Source organism: Clarias gariepinus, chromosome 15, assembly GCF_024256425.1.
Source record: "Clarias gariepinus isolate MV-2021 ecotype Netherlands chromosome 15, CGAR_prim_01v2, whole genome shotgun sequence".
Lineage (NCBI taxonomy): Eukaryota > Metazoa > Chordata > Actinopteri > Siluriformes > Clariidae > Clarias > Clarias gariepinus.
This window is the reverse complement of record NC_071114.1, coordinates 11,938,393-11,956,898: the sequence shown is the minus strand read 5'-3', so window position 1 is coordinate 11,956,898 and position 18,506 is coordinate 11,938,393. Positions and strand designations below refer to the sequence as shown.

At 36.5% G+C, this 18,506-nt stretch overlaps 1 protein-coding gene across 1 annotated transcript in view; it reads left to right on the top strand.

Moving 5' to 3' along the window:
* The first annotated feature begins 2,343 nt into the window (after positions 1 to 2,343).
* Positions 2,344 to 18,506, top strand: part of LOC128543257 (inactive N-acetylated-alpha-linked acidic dipeptidase-like protein 2) — a 318,759-nt gene continuing 302,596 nt past the window's right edge. The window contains exon 1 of the mRNA XM_053513625.1: positions 2,344 to 2,431. The gene's annotated coding sequence lies outside the window, so the exon portion shown is untranslated. The remainder of the gene's footprint in view (positions 2,432 to 18,506) is intronic.

Below are 18,506 nucleotides of genomic sequence, written 5' to 3'. Positions count from 1 at the left end.
TATTAAAAACAAAAACAAAACTAAGCACATAACATCTAAATCAATAGCAAAATAGTATCTATAGCATCTAAATCAAATCAGCAAAATAAAAAACCCGGAGAAGCAGCCAATTAAAGACATAAAGAAAAAACACATGAACAAACCAAAACTACAACAAAAATACACCATGAAGCAAATAAAAAACATAACAAAAAATTTGTAAAACAAAATTAAATTAAAGAACACCATGCAAATGAAAAACACTGTGGCAAAACTAGAACACAATGCCACCCATAAAAGCGACAAATAAAGCACATTAGAGCAAAATAAAATAAAAAAAAAAAAAAAAAAAATAGATGCAAAAAGGTAAAAACCTGCAAATGTAGTAAGTCAAAATGGAAGGCACTTTTTAATATTTTAAACAAACAAACAAACAAACAAACAAAAAAACAAACAAAACACATCTTCAAGAAATCATCACAGCCTATTAACATTTAACTAGATATCTACTAGCGTAGACCTTCTTGTGTTGTTTGTGCCTGGCCTGACTTTTTGACATTGACCTTTGCTACAGTACTTATATTTTTGACTTTTTGCCAGATTTATTTAAATCCTTTGACACTGGAGTTGCAACCTCTAGTTTTAACTCAACCACTTACGATTGGTGAATTTTATTTGTAGATATTTTAGTTTATTTATTTATTTATTTGGTAGTAACAGTTGTACTAAGCCTATTCTGTCCATTTTTTACTTTAAAGAATAATTTGATTGCATGTATATTTTGTTCCAATTAGAAAAAAGACAGAGAAATAGCTTAATAACACAAATGAGTATTTATTAATTAGTTATTTTAACATTTATCCATTAATAAATAAGTAATTGCATTATTTTATGGATTGGGACTTTTATATATATATATATATATATATATATAAGGTTATTATATGAAGTATGTTCAAGTCAAACTGGGACTTTTGATGAAATTTCTTGTAAATGAAGGCATAAAACTTATTGTCATTTACATGAGAAGACTTAAAGCACAGTACAGTGATCTGACAATAAGCTGCAGTAAAACATTTTAATTGTGCAAACATTTAAAAAAAAATGTACATCTGTGTAAAACGATACCGGACGAAGTGGCTCGTTGCCATTCTCATGAACCTTAAGCGAGCGGAACACCTAATCCATGAAAATCCATGGATAACTATTTACCAACTTGCACAAGAGACGCCGGTGTCTGCGGGAACTGTTCACACAATCATTTACGAACCTCAATGCACATTACAGGAACTCAGCTGGCAGTTATGGCCACGGCCCTGAACAAGGCATTTCCACATGTTTGGGCCATTAAAAGAGTTCCTAGAAGGCCAACATTTCAGATGTGAAGAAGGCGCTTTAATCATGGATCCATGACTCTTAATGGTACCCAAGCACTAGTGAAACACTGAGATACTGTAAATGCATAAGTGTAACAGGGGATTATATGGAGAAATATACTAAGTATATCTGTGACTAGTTTAAGTTTAACTAGATTATTTTACCACCTTTTTTAAAGTTAAACCAACGAAATTAATACATTAAGGCAATTCCTCAATTGGTTAAAATGGTAAATATTAATAATAATTAGTTTGATAATAAAATATCTTAATATTTTGAAAGATAATATCAAGATATCTTTTAATATCCTAATATTATCTTTAATATTATTTATAATTAGTTTAATAATTCTGAATCTTCTCATGCATCATCTTGTTCGCTGTTTTTTAAACGTAAACATTTTATATTTAATATTTTTCCATTGCAATCATGCTGAAACATGGCGAAACATGATTCTGTTTACACTGTTTTTCAAAAATAATGTGCTTTCAAATTTGATGTGCTGTTTTGGAATTTGCAATTGGATTTTCTAAATTCGTTGCCAGTTTGACAGTGTCCTTGCTGCTTACGAGCTAAGCATAACATCATATCTTCTTACAAGATAAGCTCTAGCTTCCCTGGAGGGTCAGAGACACTCTCACATATTGTGGCATTTTGTGCAAAAATATGTTTTTGCAAGTATCATTTGTCTCAAGCACAGAACAACGAAGAGAATATAGGACACAGGGAAAAAAATGGGCTTATCCAATGTGACATTGGATAGGGTTTTTTTTTTTTTAACTACATGGCTTTTAGCTCTTGGTGCATTATTTTGCAACTGGTGTGTCTGGTTTCAACAGGTGCATGCAGACAAGTAGCGGGGAGGAGGAAGTCGTGTCGATCAAATGCAGAACAGGTTAGATGAGTTCAGGTGAGTCAGGAAGCAGTTCAGGGTAATTTCTTGACTTCAGAGAAACAGAGAAGTAAATGTGCTCTACATGGAAAGCTGTTAGCTAGCCTATTCTCCTGTCAAAAACACTGAACGGGACGGAGGACATCACACGCAAGGATCTCACCTCAACTCAGCTTTTTGAAGGTAAACGTTTCAGAATCTTTCTTTCCTGCAGTGACATGTTTAAAAAGGAAGCTGTGCAAGGTGCAACAGGCTTTTATTTCCGGGCAGATATATGTCCCAGGCTCATGCAGAGTACCAGGTGTTTTAAGCGGTTTTAGAAATGCAGCCTCCTGTGAGGTCCTAAATAACATTCATTAGGTTAGTCACAGGATGACACTAGCTGGGGAACAGCTGTTATTTCACTTTCACTATTTGAAAGTGCGTTGACTCAGAAGACACCGGTTTAAACCTATTGGCTGTTCGGAGCTTATATTTCAACAAAGTCTTGACATTTACTGATGTTTGCAAGTGCCTCACAGATGCCACTGTGTTCTGTCAGTGCAACGCATGTGCTTGCAGAGCATATTTCTGCAAGCAACATGTGGCGGCAGGCACCACCCGATAACACGGGCTATGCTAAGGAATGTGGAAGCCAGCACACAATTAAAATTTAAATTGTAAACTATGAATTTATCAGTTGGAAGGGGACTTTACAGTATTTGTGGGCATCGATAAACTGGCGACTGTTTGCATGCCAGCCTGGTGTTGACTGTTGTTAGCCCCAGGATGAATAATAAAATAATTTAGTGTTTAGCTTTCAGACGCATGTGTGTACAAAAAGCTTGCTTCACTCGGTTGGATTGCCATTCCGTTTGAATGACTCATTAAAGGAAGCACCCACCCTTTACACTGCAATATCTGTGATGCTCACGTTTCCTGTGAGTTACAGTAAGCAGGTATCGTCTATCCATTGTCTGACATCACAGCAGATTTTGATTTAATTGCTAGCATAATCAAAGTTTAGGAGAAAAAAAAGACAAATGAGATGACAGGTTTTGTAGTTAGCTCCTGAAAACAAACAAAAAACAAAAGCCTTATTTTTCATTCACCCTTTGCCTGTGATGTTCAATGTCATTTACGTGAGAAAAGCAGCTCAGACTTAGTGGAGAAATTTCTTGTTCTACGACACAGCTGTGCTGAGTTATGCCCAGCTACATAGTTGGTGATCTACAAGATGAAAGGCGCGGTGACATTTATGATTCTATTAGCATAAAAGATTTGGGAACTGAACTGTTCTAGCAGAGTGGATGGATGAGGTGAGAGAGGTAGACCGACTAGGATTAAAGATGCTGCTGCATAGCTCCGAAATGAAAGAAGGCCTAAATCCTATTAATGGTGCTATCAATAGGTAGTCGATGGGCATTGCAGGTAACATAAGAAAGTAGGAATGAAACTGCGGGTAGACCAACATGTCAATTAAATGAGGTTAAAATCAGCTCAAGAATCGGATTGTACAACAAATCTTGAAGATCACATGTGACATGATGAGAGGTCAGTGCATGTGTGAACATGGGTTTCCTGCGTTTGATGTTCAAGACTCTGGGCATAAATGACAGATAAATGACATGAAATAATGTTTGTGCCTTACAGTTTAAACATTTGACACCTGAATGTTTTTTCCAAACTACACACAGATCAGCCATAACATTGAAAACATTAACATTTAACCCACCCAAGTTGTGGGCTTGGCTTTTGGTTCCATGCTTCCTGTCTAGTTATCAGTGTTGCTCAGTTCATCTAGTGATGGTGTTAATGTCATGGCTTTGTGCACTCCACATATAAGGACTGTTACAGTAGGTATTATTGTTTTGCCAAACCAACTTTTTTTTTAAGATATTGATTATGTTATTATTGTTATTAGGTGCTAATGAATGAAAACAATAAGGAGAAATGTATGCAACAGAAAATCCAGGTCTCAGGAGGTTTTAAGTGCAAGCCTAATCAGTTTCAAAAACCATCGTACTCTCTTCCATTATTTGACACTTACAATACCCAAGGCTCATTTCATACCTTTCCTTATATACGGTTCTTTCCTAACAATTGTGTTTGATGTTTAATGTTAAATCAAAAAAATATGTAAAAAATTGAACTACTAAGTTTCCATAAATCGACCAACTTTGGTGCCATTGTTAGTTACCTGCCAAATGATCCAAAACTACGGACCTGTCAATAATGAGACGGGGGGTGGGGTATTCCTCTCATGGTCTGAACAGACTTACATGGTTGAACCAGCCATGGAGAACTAATATCTCCTTGTCTTTTTTTTTTCATTTCCTGACTCTCATGACACACTGCTCAGTATCACCGCTCTCACTCTCGCTCGCTCGTACTTGTTCACCTTTTCTTTTGAAACATGAGTGTTTGAATTACAATGGGAAGCGAGGCCCATCGCTGTTGTCTGGTATCACAGCCCTGGTGGGCCACCCTTTATTATCTGCCCTTGGAGCATTGTTCGTTATCACTGACCATTGATAAGCTTAGCTTTTCGTGCCTCTGGACCATAAAGGCAAGTGAATACCTTGGCATGAGACATTTCATGCGAATCTGTTTCACTTTGTCAGTCAGAAACCACAGATTGGGCTTTAATGTGTTATGTTAATATAAACAGTTCTGTTTTGGCTTATGGCTAATACTAGAGCGGGTTGCCTTTAACCTTCTGCAAGCCTAAACCTGTACCATTTTCACCGTGTTCTGTACACAATTCACTATGATATCTGTGGTGCTGCTGCCTTGTTCTTGCTGACATGCTGATCTCTATTTAAGATCACATTTCCATTTTGCATACATCATATCAGTCTCTTGCCAGATCCTTGCAGGAGGCAGTTCACATTGTCTCTCCGTGCACTGATAACAAGATGATCACTATTTAGATAGCGGTTTCTAAACCAAGTACTAAAACATTTCTGCAGCAAATTCAATAAACAATGTAATTCTGCACTCTCTATTCTTTTAAATAATACCCTGCCAAATATATACAGTACTAAAACTGTACTAAAATAAAGAAAGCATATTTGTGCTTGTCAGTGAGGCATAGCTCCAGACACAATTTTTCCCAGTATGGAAAAGACAGTTCTGTTGTGCATTTGTTGTTGGAAATGGGCCTCTGCATGGAGGACAAAGTGTTCATAGTTGAGTGTTGTTTCCGCTCATACGAAAGTGGTCGTGAATGGGGAACGAGTTTAAAAAAGGTTTCAGAACGATCTCCTTCCCTTAGCCATCCAATTTCACACATCTTACACCACCTGATGTCTACTTAAGGCAGTTGTTGTCTATGCCCTTTTTTAAATCACAAATTAATGACCCCCTAACATTAATGATGGATTGAATTATCCATCATTAATGTTATCATGGGATTTTTAGAAAAGAGGCGTGTGTATGAATGTTTTTGGCTGACTTTATATAATATACATACTGTGCATATCCATGTTTTTTTTATACCAGACCTTGTATTTCAGCCCGTTACAAGCATTTACAGTCTGTACATTCATTTAAAAAGTAGCTCAGACTAGCTTTATGGCTAAAATTATTTGCTTATAGTAGGAATTTTCATATAGATTTTTCATATAGGCTGTTATTGATTTTTTGTTTTTACGGAACACTCTGGACAGTGCCAATCCATCACAGGGCACACACATACACACTCTACGGGCCATTTGGGAACACCAATTAGCCTAATCTGCATGCCTTTGGACTGTGGGAGGAAATCCACCAAGCACGGGGAGAACATGAAAACTCCATGCATACAGAAATGGTAATTGAACCCGGACCCTGGAGGTGCAAGGAGAGTGCTAACCACTACACCTCCGTGCCACGTAGCTACGTTTATTAAAATACAAAAACCACTGTCTCATTGTACTAATTAAAAGTGGTCAAAAATGTGTATTAAATAAATCCAAAATTTAAAGCCATAATTAATTATTTAATGTTTAATGATTAAAAGGTAACTTGCCGCTATTCAGTTTGGCAACATCAGGTGCTTGTCTGAAAAATCATAAACAAGCATGCAACATTTTTTGTTCGCATTCTTTGTGACCAAATGCCTAAGCTAAGTGCCTGGTGTATGTATCATTTTTGCCTGACAGGTGGAGGGGAGAAAATGTTCTTGGTTTTTCTTTCCATGGTTTTTGAAAAGGTAAAGGTCTCTCCCTTGGTGCGTAATGGATTTGTCATGCTTGTAATGGAGTTTCTCGACAGGTATGAAAAAAGTATTTTAAAAAAGTGTAACACTAGAGAGCAAATTAATATTTGAGCAGCATGGTTATGGTTATGAAAGTTTAAAGGCATCACGATCGTTCGTTTTTTCAGTGCATCATGCTAATTGTACAAATTTGTCAAAATAAACAAGCGAGATAGTTGATGAGTTATTAATTAGCTTCTGTTTAAAATATATACGTGCATTTACTTTCAGCATTCTGTGTAATCAAGCTGCAAACTGTTTACACTGAAAGTGCTAGGCTGAATGTACTGTACACATGAGCTTCATGTTGGCTTGATGTATAATAATTCAGATGCAGGTCCTTCTAAGTGAAGTGCAGTTTACTCATTTCCCATGTCTAAAAATCGTGAAACTTGATGACATTGGGCTATATAATTATTTTATTATTGATTAAACCCCTTCACTGTTTCCTTTCTTCTTCAACGACTTGTTACATTAAATGTAATCACTTTTCTCCTTCAAGCAGAAGCATTCTTCACCAGCACTTTATTTAATTTACCTTTACAGTACCAGTGACCTGTTAATCAGGTGCCTTCAACCATGTCCACATCCCTCACTTATAACATACTCAGCGTCAATTGACTCACAAATGTTTGCTGGACATTTCAATTGCATACATCACCCATGCATAATGTACTGTATACCTGATTTATATTTCTCACCTATGCATATGTTAAACAAAAAAAGACATTGTATGTGGACCAATAATATTTGTCTGGCTGTTAATATACCGGCGATGAAAGTAAAGTAGCGGTCTCCATCTGCTGCAGCTCTCCAGTAGATTTACGAGTGTGTGAGGTCGGATAGCAGTACCTGCTATGACATGCTTGATTGCTAATAGGACTGGGATAGAGTGGAAGGGTTGGGTTGTCAGAGTGAGGTCCAAGGATCTTGGCTGAAGAAGCAGTCTCTTGTGGAGAGGAATATAAATGGGAAGCCTGAACTTCGAACTAATTATTGGAGAACTTGTTCTTTCAGTGAGCTATGAAGGGAAATTACAATAGAAAGTAATTATCATCATGATGTTGCCATTCATGGTAATATTCCAAGATCCAGCGCTGAAATAATTATTCGATATTTTAGGAAGATACGTAGAATTGTTCGAGTAAATTGACTTTTTCTGCTGACTCAGAAAGCATTGATTAGAGATTCCCTCTAACAAGATGCCCCTATAGATTCCCCCTAACAAGATGCTTGGATATAAATAACTTCGATAAGATTCCTAGTTTTGAATGTGTACTGTGTCAGCCTATAGAACTATTGATTTAATGGGAAAAGAAAAGATGCCACATTTTGTGTTCCTAAGATGCCTGCACATCAGGATTGTTCTTCCTTTGGATGTTTTTATCACAGCCAATTTGGTCAACCCTACTATATGAATTTTTCATGGTTCATCATATGTCTCAGAGAAAAGTAGAGAATGTCAGCTATTGTATGCATAATACAAGATGATTTTACTTAATTTACCCAATAGCCAGAGGGAAAGAGGTCCAACATTTCCAAGACTCCCATGAGCTTGTTAAAGTATGATATAATAAAACTGAATCTGACACCTAGGGGCTTGAAGTCTCAGTTGTGATCCTAAACACATAATTACATGAGAACACCTGAGGGGAAAAGATACATTTTAACTTGTATCACATGTCACAAAAAGAACAGAGACTATGCTTTTATTATAATTTTGGCTTGCAGACATCATCTTTATTATTCTTCCTTTAAGGATCCCGTTTGGCCTTAATCACTTACTAAACTCTGCTCATATGCAGTAAGGGAAAAGGTAATAAAATAAAATGCCATGTTAACCTCGCCAACAGGGTTTGTGGGTTAATGCTATTCTTAGTCCTTTACCTAATGAATTGGCATTAGCATATGTTTTTGATAGAGATTAAGCACTTCTGTAAGTCGTTCTGTGAAAGGGCTCCTGCTGAATTCTGTTAATGTAAAATCATTGTTTAATACCATGAGTGAGCAGGATTTACAGTGGAAATCAGTGAAATATAAGTCTGGGGCCAGTAATGGGTTCTTAACACACATTAAGCTCAGGTGAAACAGTAACAAGTATAATATGGCTCACAAGCTTGACTTTAAATTTATGTCAATTAAAATATTAAACATATTTTAACAATTCATGGGTAGCTGAGTGGTTAAGAAGGTCCCAGGTTCAAACTGCACGACCTCCAAGTTGCCATTGTTGGGCCCTTGAGCAAGGCCCTTAACCCTTAAAGTCACTTTGGGTAAGGGCATCTGTCAAATGCCTAAATGTAAAGGTAAACCAGATTGTGAAGTATTTAAAACTGACGGTAATATTCTGCTCACAAGGCTTGGCATAAACCAAACAAACATGGTAATATCTAACTTTAAGATTCTTCCTCCAGAATATACCGGGGTGGCAAAAAGCATTAAGACAACTTACAGTATGCCATGTATTCTAGTTCTCTCTGTGCACAAAACAGGTGATTTCACTAATTAGTTCTAACATATCTGACTGGAGAGTTGTGGTAATTACAATCAGCTGGTGTAGTTCACCTTCTGAAGCCAAAGTGTCCACCGCTGCATAAAAATGGCTAAAATTCATAAATTCTCATTTAAATTGTGAACATCTGTGGCAAATTTCTGCATATGATCTTCAGGAACTAATGAAGAAGGTATGGATTGAGCGCGTGACACCAGAGTACTGCAGACATCTTTCTGACTCCATGTCCAGCTGAAATCAATTTTGATTCAGTAAACAACCAAGCACTTTATACGTATACAAGTACTGATTGCTGTAAAGCAATTTGTTGCATGCAAGACAAACAAACAAACTAAATTATTTAACAAATTTAAGAATACCATTAAAACATTAAATTTGTCTCATTAACATTTGTCATTAAAACATTAAAGTATCGTCTCAATACTTTTGGCCACCACTGTATACTCATCTCCATCTAAAGCACTTTTTTAAATATATTATATAATATCTAATTAAATTTAATTACATTTGTTCTCAATGATTATTACATGACATTATTACTTAATTAAATAAAGTAGATACTACCTTTATTTAATAAAGAACTTTTCTATTAATTACTTACACTTAATAACTTCAAGAACAAAATTGTAATTAATTAAGCTGCATCAAAATGCATTTATTTTTTGTTGCTAGCAAAAACTAAAAAAAAAAAAAAACTTGAATACAATTGTTAAAATGCACTGAGATCTCCCATAATTAATTATTAAAAAGACACTTTCACGGGCTAAAGTGTCTACTTAATTAGCTATAACCACATTTTATTTTCACTATTATTATTATTATTATTATTATTATTATTATTATTATTATTATTATTATTATTAAAATTTGCTATACAGTATTTTACCATAGTGTGTGTTTTATTTTTTTGCTCTCTTTTTTATGTTATCCAGCACTTCAGTCAACTTTTTTAGTTTTGAAATGAATTTGACTTGACATGATAAAAGGTAATTATTTTTAATACATCCTGGTAAATTATGGAACTTTTGTTCAAAACATTTAAACGAGCCTGCTTTTTACATAAAACATGTGATATGAAATATAAAAGACCTGTCCATTGTATAACAGATCTACCCATTATTTCCTAAGATTAAGCATTATGTGCAAGGGTACAAGGTCAAGCTTTACAGCACCAAGAACTGATTGAGTCTAAAAGCTGATGTTAATAATTCAAATGTGAATTCATGGATCTTGTCCGTTTGTGCCATGAAATATCATGCTAGGGTGATTTCCTTTTTCTTTTTTTTTTTTTACCAAAATGAGGTTGATATGGAAGAGGTCAATGAGAGGCAATGCTTTTTGATGGCTTCTAGCTTGTGTTCTTCAGAAATGAAACAGAATCATGAAATCAGTGAGGAGAAGGTACTGGCCTTGGCATCAATAAATGAAGGTGACTATTTTAGTTATTCCACCGTTTTCTCTAGATTGAGCCTACTTAATAAAAATGTGGATTGCTCAATTTTCTCTTCATACTGTCTGCTCTGTAATGTATTGGTATCCATCATCCTTGAAGGACGTTAAGAGGAAAGTTATGTCATGCCTAAATTGAACACGTCTGTGTTCTTCTCAGGGGGATGTTGTTGCATAGGAGACTTTTTCATGCTGTTTAGAACAAGGAGATGATGCCCTCTAGTCCATATTGTCCCCATACAAATGTTTTTAATTATGGAAAAAAATAGTGTGTATGTTGTAGTTTAAAAATGTCTCAAACGTGGCTTTTTTTGTTTCTACAGGTTTTACAGGTTAAAAGATGATAATATGTACTGTTGTTCATCAATTTAGCTAATCTTAACAGTTTTTCCTAGTTGAGATTATGCTGTGAAGGTAAAGCTTCTGCTTCTCAGTAAAGCTTTCTTTCTTTCTCTCTTTCTTATTTGCAGGTGTATATTTGATGTCTTTGCCGTGTATTTTTAGCATTTTCATGATTTAAATTGTTTAATATTCCTGGTAGACTTAAGTTTGCAAGCTTTCATTGAGCAGTGTGTGGATAGTTGCAGTGTATGCCACTTTATTTATTAATGCCAATCTGAATTAAACGCTGAAAAGTGGCTCTCAGTTTTAAAAACAGGTGGGATGTGGATTAATAAATTATAAAGAGGAAATAACCCAATAACCCAGTAAGGACCCATTCAAATCAACTCCCCAGTGTGTTGACATTTTAATATCTGTAATAAATTCAAGATCGTCCTGCTCTGAGATCACATAAGACAGAGGTTTAAACTTTTAGAATGTATTCATGTGTATTTGTCATTTTTGAACTTGAGGGGAAAAATGAGAATCATTCAGTAGCACTGTACCCCCTCACTGTGAACAATGAACTGTTTCATCATTATCTCTCTGCTATTTGGTAAGTAACCTAGTAACCCAGTGTAAGGATATGTTCTATAATGGAAACTCCAAAGCACTTTTGTGAGTTGCTCTGGATAAGAGCATCTGCCAAACGCCTAAATGTACTGTAAATGTAAATCTCTGGTTGCTTGCAGTTCGGTCAAGGTGTCCCTGAGTGAAGGTGGACACCCAATTCCCTTCGTCCAACATCAGTTGAACACAGCCATTCCAAGTTAAATCAATACATGCCAGCATGGCTTTTGTCATAGCTAGAATGTTCAGATTTTATTTGGGACTTTGTCCCACCCACTAGGTTTCAGCAGTTAACTGATCTTGGATATTAAGGCCCAGTCACACATGGAGCACCACATGCCGTATCAAGGCCATAACTGGGAACATTTCTACGTATACCTTGGCAACATTCTTTGAGTACCTTTCAGGGATGAGAGAATTTATTGGAGTTGTCACAGCAGATGACAAGGTGGTTATGAAGCTCTTTAGAAGGGTTTTTGGAAATCGATTAGAACCTGATGTTGCTGATCCCGCAGGTTTACCACTAGATGATGTGAGCCAGAAGTCTATCCCCATTACGTCATTCTATGAAAAGCTCGCGGGTTTTGTTGCCAATCAAACACATTTGAGAGCACAACATTCAGAGGATGCCAAATACCTCAGGACTTTTTTTTCTTAGTTCACACATCTTCTAACCGTGAATACAGAATAGGACAAACAAAATAAAAACATTTTACACATACACATAGACTTTCGAAAGAGAGAGAGAGGGAGAAAGAGAGAGGGAGAGAGAGAGAGAGCATAAATATAGCATTGGGAGTAATTGGCATGTGTGTCCTTCACTCCTTTACCTTTTTTGGCTTCTCAACCACATCACACCTTTCCTACGGACTGCTAAATCCTATTTACTTACAACATTAGGCATATGAGAATTGAGAGTGAGATCATAACAGGTAGAAATACCCAGCTGGATACAAACTGTAGTCACAACAAACAGTATTTCTGTCATTTTGTTGTTTTTTGTGTGAGATTTTAGGGAATAATATTTATACAGCCTAATTCCTTTCTTTACGAAATATAATCAGCATCCTTGGTATTTATTAATTTATTTTTTAGCTTGAACCCCCCCCCCCCCCCCTTTAATTATAAAATGTTTCACACAAATTTACTCTTCAACTGAGAAGTTTGATACAACTAATATTAATAGTTAGTATATTAGTTAGTAATATAAGTTATTACTTTACTAATAAGTTGTTGTATTTAATTATTTATCGTATTATGGATCCAGAGTCTTCTCAGTGTGTTATGCTAAGAATTAAACAATTTACAATTATAGAAACTTATTCTACATTTGCCTTTGCTGTAACCACGCTGATGTTGATTGCTTTCCAATAACAGCAAAAAGTAATTCATTTCTCTTACACCACAGAATTTTGCCCAGGCTTGCAGTATTATTTTAATTAATTCCTGTTGTCACATACAGTATATTATATTAGCTATTGTGGAAATTCCTTTACTAGCCTGTCTTTGTTCTCTCCATGTAACTTAAAAACTGCATTTAAAAAAGCAGACAATTCTTCCATTTGGACATAAAGACATTTCAGTGGAGACTCCTTCGATAATGGATGTTCATTTTGCATAAACATCTCCTAACAGAAGGCTTTGGATTATAAAATTTTCATTGATTTTTTAACTATCGCTAGTTATGGAAAATTAATCATCATGTTTCTGACTAAACTAAAGTTATGAGACTGGACCCATGTCCTGACATCAGGTACTGACATTTTGCTGGCAGTGACTGACTTGTTATTTATTCCACTTTGGTGATGTGTATAGTGAAAGCAAGGCGTGGGTTGTTTTAATAAGGCGAGGATGTACGTACAAATATATTTGGTTTGAGTGACATAATTGAAAGGCTTTTTGCTTTTTTGCTCTGGAGCCACTAAAAACATTGTGGTTGGACGAGAGCATTCACATGACACACCAGAAAGACCAATTCATTTACCAAGAATTAGACGACATGGATTGATTTTGACAGCTTTGAAGATTTACAAGTCTGCTGTAATCGGTTCCAGTGATTGTGTTTAACCCCACAATATGCTGTTGTGTCATATCTCATTGGCAGTCATGACTAATTTTATGCTCTGCAAGACATATACCGGGCCGATGATTGTGGTACATGTCATCCCATTCATTAAAAACAGTCTTTTTTTCTACAAAGAGTTTCTTTAAGGCTGCTTGGAGAACTTCATATCCTCCTCATCTATGGAGAAGATGATGGGTTTAACAGGTCCCAGGTGAGTCTTATAACCCCTGACCCAAATATTTAGGTGGCTGGCAGGGAATCTTCTATTTAAACCATTGTGCATACAGGACAGCATACTTCTAAGTTACCAAAAAAAAAAAAAAAGAAGAAGAAGAAAAAAAAAGATCCTGCTTCCCAGAATGGTCCCATCCATTCAAAATGATTGACAACCCTGGATAGTAAAATATGTATCACACCCCTCCACCCATATCCTGTTTTGGAAAAGGAAACCTAGGAAAGCACAGGTCTTATCTTCCCTGAACACCTGTGCATGGCCTACTTTGGTATTCAAGAGTTCACACATAAATATGTGAAAATGCTTTTTTTGTTGTGCTCTTAGGGCCATTGCAGACTTTAGATACAAACCGCTTGTGACATTGTACTGGACTTTTTACCATTCTCCTCTTTTCTGCTCAAAGATGACTTCTTATCTGCCACACATTTGCTTATATTTTATGCAGCGCTTGACCCTCATCTGGCTTGTAAATGGTTTGGAGCTAGCACACCGGGGTTCTGGTGCATCACATCCAAATAAACACTGGATCATAAATGGTTCATTGAGGTCTCTGATAAAGAGTTATGAAACAAACTGGAATTTTTGCATTAAATTGGACCATTTATTTACTGCTTTATTAAGCCATTCATTTTCCTAAATGTCCTTTAGTAATTTGTTTTTAAATGTCAGAATTGTCTGGGCAATCATTAAAAAATTTCTTTTTTTTGCAAAATGTCTTAACTGTACGAAGGTCACAATTTTGGGTGGACTGTAGCGTGATTCTCATTTTAAGGCAATGTGATTGTTCCAAGTTATCAAGTTACTTCCTGCTTCATGTTTAGTGCTGTTTTTTATGTTCAGTGGGTGAGATCAAAGGCTTTATTTATAATGTATATAAAACCCAACTTTTATATTACTGAAACACTATAAATAGTTCACCTTTGTGGTATGAGCACTTGCCCTGACAGAATATAAAGAAAAATGATTGCGTATAAAAATGGATAAAAGTCCTCCTGAGAGAATCTCTCCTTGTTTGCAAATATTTCTGCCTGATGACATGTTATGCATCTTAAAAGCACTTCTCCTCTTTGCTTGAGTGCTGGAATCATTTTGCAAAACTAGGATTAGTTTTAGAAAAACTAATTCATGGTTTAGAAGGAAACCTTTGACTATGAACCCTGCAAAAAAAAAAAAAAAAAAAAAAAAAAACAGAATCAGTCACATCTGTAGACTCAAACATTCAGGATAATTGTAAAAATATCTGAAAACTACATACATATAGTACATGTGCAGTCTATGCCCCAGACTCTAATATTAATTACCAACACTTATTAGATAAACCCACTCTCTTTTGACAAATGTGTGATTGTTGGTTAATTGGCTTTTGTGGGTCTTATTCCTTTATTCTTTTTCTATTTTGTTCGTTGTACCATTTAATTCGATCTCTAGCACTTTGGCCAGTGTGAGGTGTTTAACCGTGCTTTATTATATATATAAACCTTGCTTTATTATTTGTGTTCACTTTTCCTGGTGGGTATTTCAGTGACAGTTCAATTATTGCATGCACAAAAGTTGGGCCACTAGAAAGTAGTAGATGCTGGTTTGGGTTTTGTTTCAGTTTGTAACAAAAAGGCCATGTTAAATGATGTTCCCTTCCATTGGATCAACACGTTCAATACGGTAAGCTAAATCAATACCGTGGTGCATGTGGTGTTTTCAGTGTTATTTCTAATCAGTGCTAAATAAATTATTTGTGGAAAAACCATAGCAAGTTACAAAAGTCTGTTAAAGTCAATTTCCTCCAACCTGTTTAATGAATGTATATTACCCAAGTGTGTTGAGTGACATTTAAAGATGTGAAAACATGGAATTTTGAAATATATATATACAGTACAGTGGGGCAAGAAAGTATTTAGTCAGCCAACAATTGTGCAATTTCCTTCACTTAGAAAGATGAGAGAAGCCTGTAATTTTCATCATAGGTATACCTCAACTATGAGAGACAAAATATGATTTTTTTTTTTAATCCCTTTGTATGATTTTTAAATAATTTATTTGCAAATTATGGTGGAAAATAAGTATTTGGTCACTTACAAACAAGCAAGATTTCTGGCTCTCACAGACCTGTAACTTCTTCTTTAAGAGGCCCTTGTGTCCTCCACTCGTTACCCGTATTAATGGCATCTGTTATTAGTATAAAAGACACCCGTCCACAACCTCAAAGAGTCACACTCCAAACTCCACTATGGCCAAGACCAAAGAGCTGTCAAAAGACACCAAAAACAAAATTGTAGACCTGCACCAGGCTGGGAAGACTGAATCTGCAATAGGTAAGCAGCTTGGTGTTAAGAAATCAACTGTGGGAGCAATCTTTAGAAAATGGACATACAAGACATACAAGACCACTGATAATCTCCCTCGATCTGGGGCTCTATGCAAGATCTCACCATGTGGGGTCTAAAAGATCACAAGAACTGTGGGCAAAAATCCCAGAACCACACGGGGGACCTAGTGAATGACCTGCAAAGAGCTGGGACTAAAGTAACTAAGGCTACCATCAGGGACTCAAATCCTGCAGACGTGTCCCCCTGCTTAAGCCAGTATATGTCCAGGCCCGTCTGAAGTTTGCTAGAAAGCATTTAAATGATCCAGAAGAGGATTGGGAGAATCTCATATGGTCAGATTAAACCAAAATGTGCTTGGAGGAGAAAAAATGCTGAGTTGCATCCAAAGAACATCATACCTACTGTAAAGCATGGGGGTGGAAACATTATGCTTTGGTGCTGTTTTTCTGCAAAAGGACCAAGACAACTGATCCGTGTAAAGGAAAGAATGAATGGGGTCCTGTATCGTGAGATTGTGAGTGAAAACCTCTCTCCATCAGCAAAGGCATTAAAGATGAAACATGGCTGGGTCTTTCAGCATAACAATGATCCCAAACACACCACCTGGGCAACAAAGGAGGGCTTCGTAAGAAGCATTTCAAGGTCCTGGAGTGGCCTAGCCAGTCTCCAGATCCCAACCCCATAGAAAATCTTTGTAGGGAGTTAAAACTTCTTGTTGCCCAGCAACAGCCCCAAAACATCACTGCTCTAGAGGAGATCTGCATGGAGGAATGGGCCAAAATACCAGCAACAGTGTGTGAAAACCTTGTGAAGACATACAGAAAACGTTTGACCTCTGTCATTCCCAACAAATGGTATATAACACAGAATTGAGATGAAATTTTGTTATTGACCAAATATTTATTTTCCACCATAATTTGCAAATAAATTCTTTAAAAATCCTACAATGTGATTTTCTAAACTTTTTTTTTCTTCTTATTTTGTCTCTTACAGTTAAGGTATACCTATATATACCTATACTCATCTTTTTAAGTGGGAGAACTTGCACAGTTGGTGGCTGACTAAATACTTTTTTGCCCCACTATATGGGGCAAAAAAGTATTTAGTATATTATATATATATATATATATATATATATATATATATAGTGGGGCAAAAAAGTATTTAGTATATTATATATATATCCTTTTTCAGGACTGTGTATTTCAACAATAAAGTTGTAAAAATCCAAATAACTTAATAATACAGATCTTCATTGTAAAGGGTTTAAACAATGTTTTTCATGCATGTTCAATTAGCCATAATCAATTAATTAACATGCACCTGTGGAATGGTCGTTAAGACCTTAACAGATTACAGAAAGTAGGCATTTAAAGTCACAGTTCTAAAGGCAGAACACTAAAGAGACTTGTCGACTGTGAAAAACACCCAAAGAAAGACGCCCAGGGTCCCTGCTCATCTGCATTAACGTGCATTAGGCATGCTGCAGGGAGGCATGAGGACTGCTGATGTGGCTAGGGCAATAAATTGCCATGTCCGCACTGTGAGACGCCTAAGACGGCGCTACAGGAAGACAGGAAGGACAGCTGATCATCCTCGCAGTGGAAGACCACGTGTAACAACACCTGCACAGGATCGGTACATCCGAATATCCCACCTGCGTGACAGATACATATATATACACACTCACCTAAAGAATTATTAGGAACATCATACTAATATGGTGTTTGATCCCCTTTCGCCTTCAGAACTGCCTTAATTCTACGTGGCATTGATTTAACAAGGTGCTGAAAGCATTCTTTAGAAATGTTGGTCCATATTGATAGGATAGCATCTTGCAGTTGATGGAGATTTGTGGGATGGACATCCAGGGCACGAAGCTTCCGTTCCACCACATCCTAAAGATGCTTTATTGGGTTGAGATCTGGTGACTGTGAGGGCCATTTTAGTGCAGTGAACTCATTGTCATGTTCAAGAAACCAATTTGAAATGATTCGAGCTTTGTGACATGGTGCATTATCCTGCTGGAAGTAGCCATCAGAGGATGGGTACATGGTGGTCATAAAGGGATGGACATGGTCAGAAACAATGCTCAGGTAGCCCGTGGCATTTAAACGATGCCCAATTGGCACTAAGGGGCCTAAAGTATGCCAATTACACCACACCTTTACACCACCCCCACCAGCCTGCACAGCGGTAACAAGCCATGATGGATCCATGGTCTCATTTTGTTTACGCCAAATTCTGACTCAACCATTTGAATGTCTCAACAGAAATCGAGACTCATCAGACCAGGCAACGTTTTTTCAGTCTTCAACTGTCCAATTTTGGTGAGCTTGTGCAAGTTGTAGCCTCTTCTTCCTATTTGTAGTGGAGATGAGTGGTACCCAGTGGGGTCTTATGCTGTTGTAGCCCATCTGCCTCAAGGTTGTGCGTGTTGTGGCTTCACAAATGCTTTGCTGCATACCTCGGTTGTAACGAGTGGTTATTTCAGTCAAAGTTG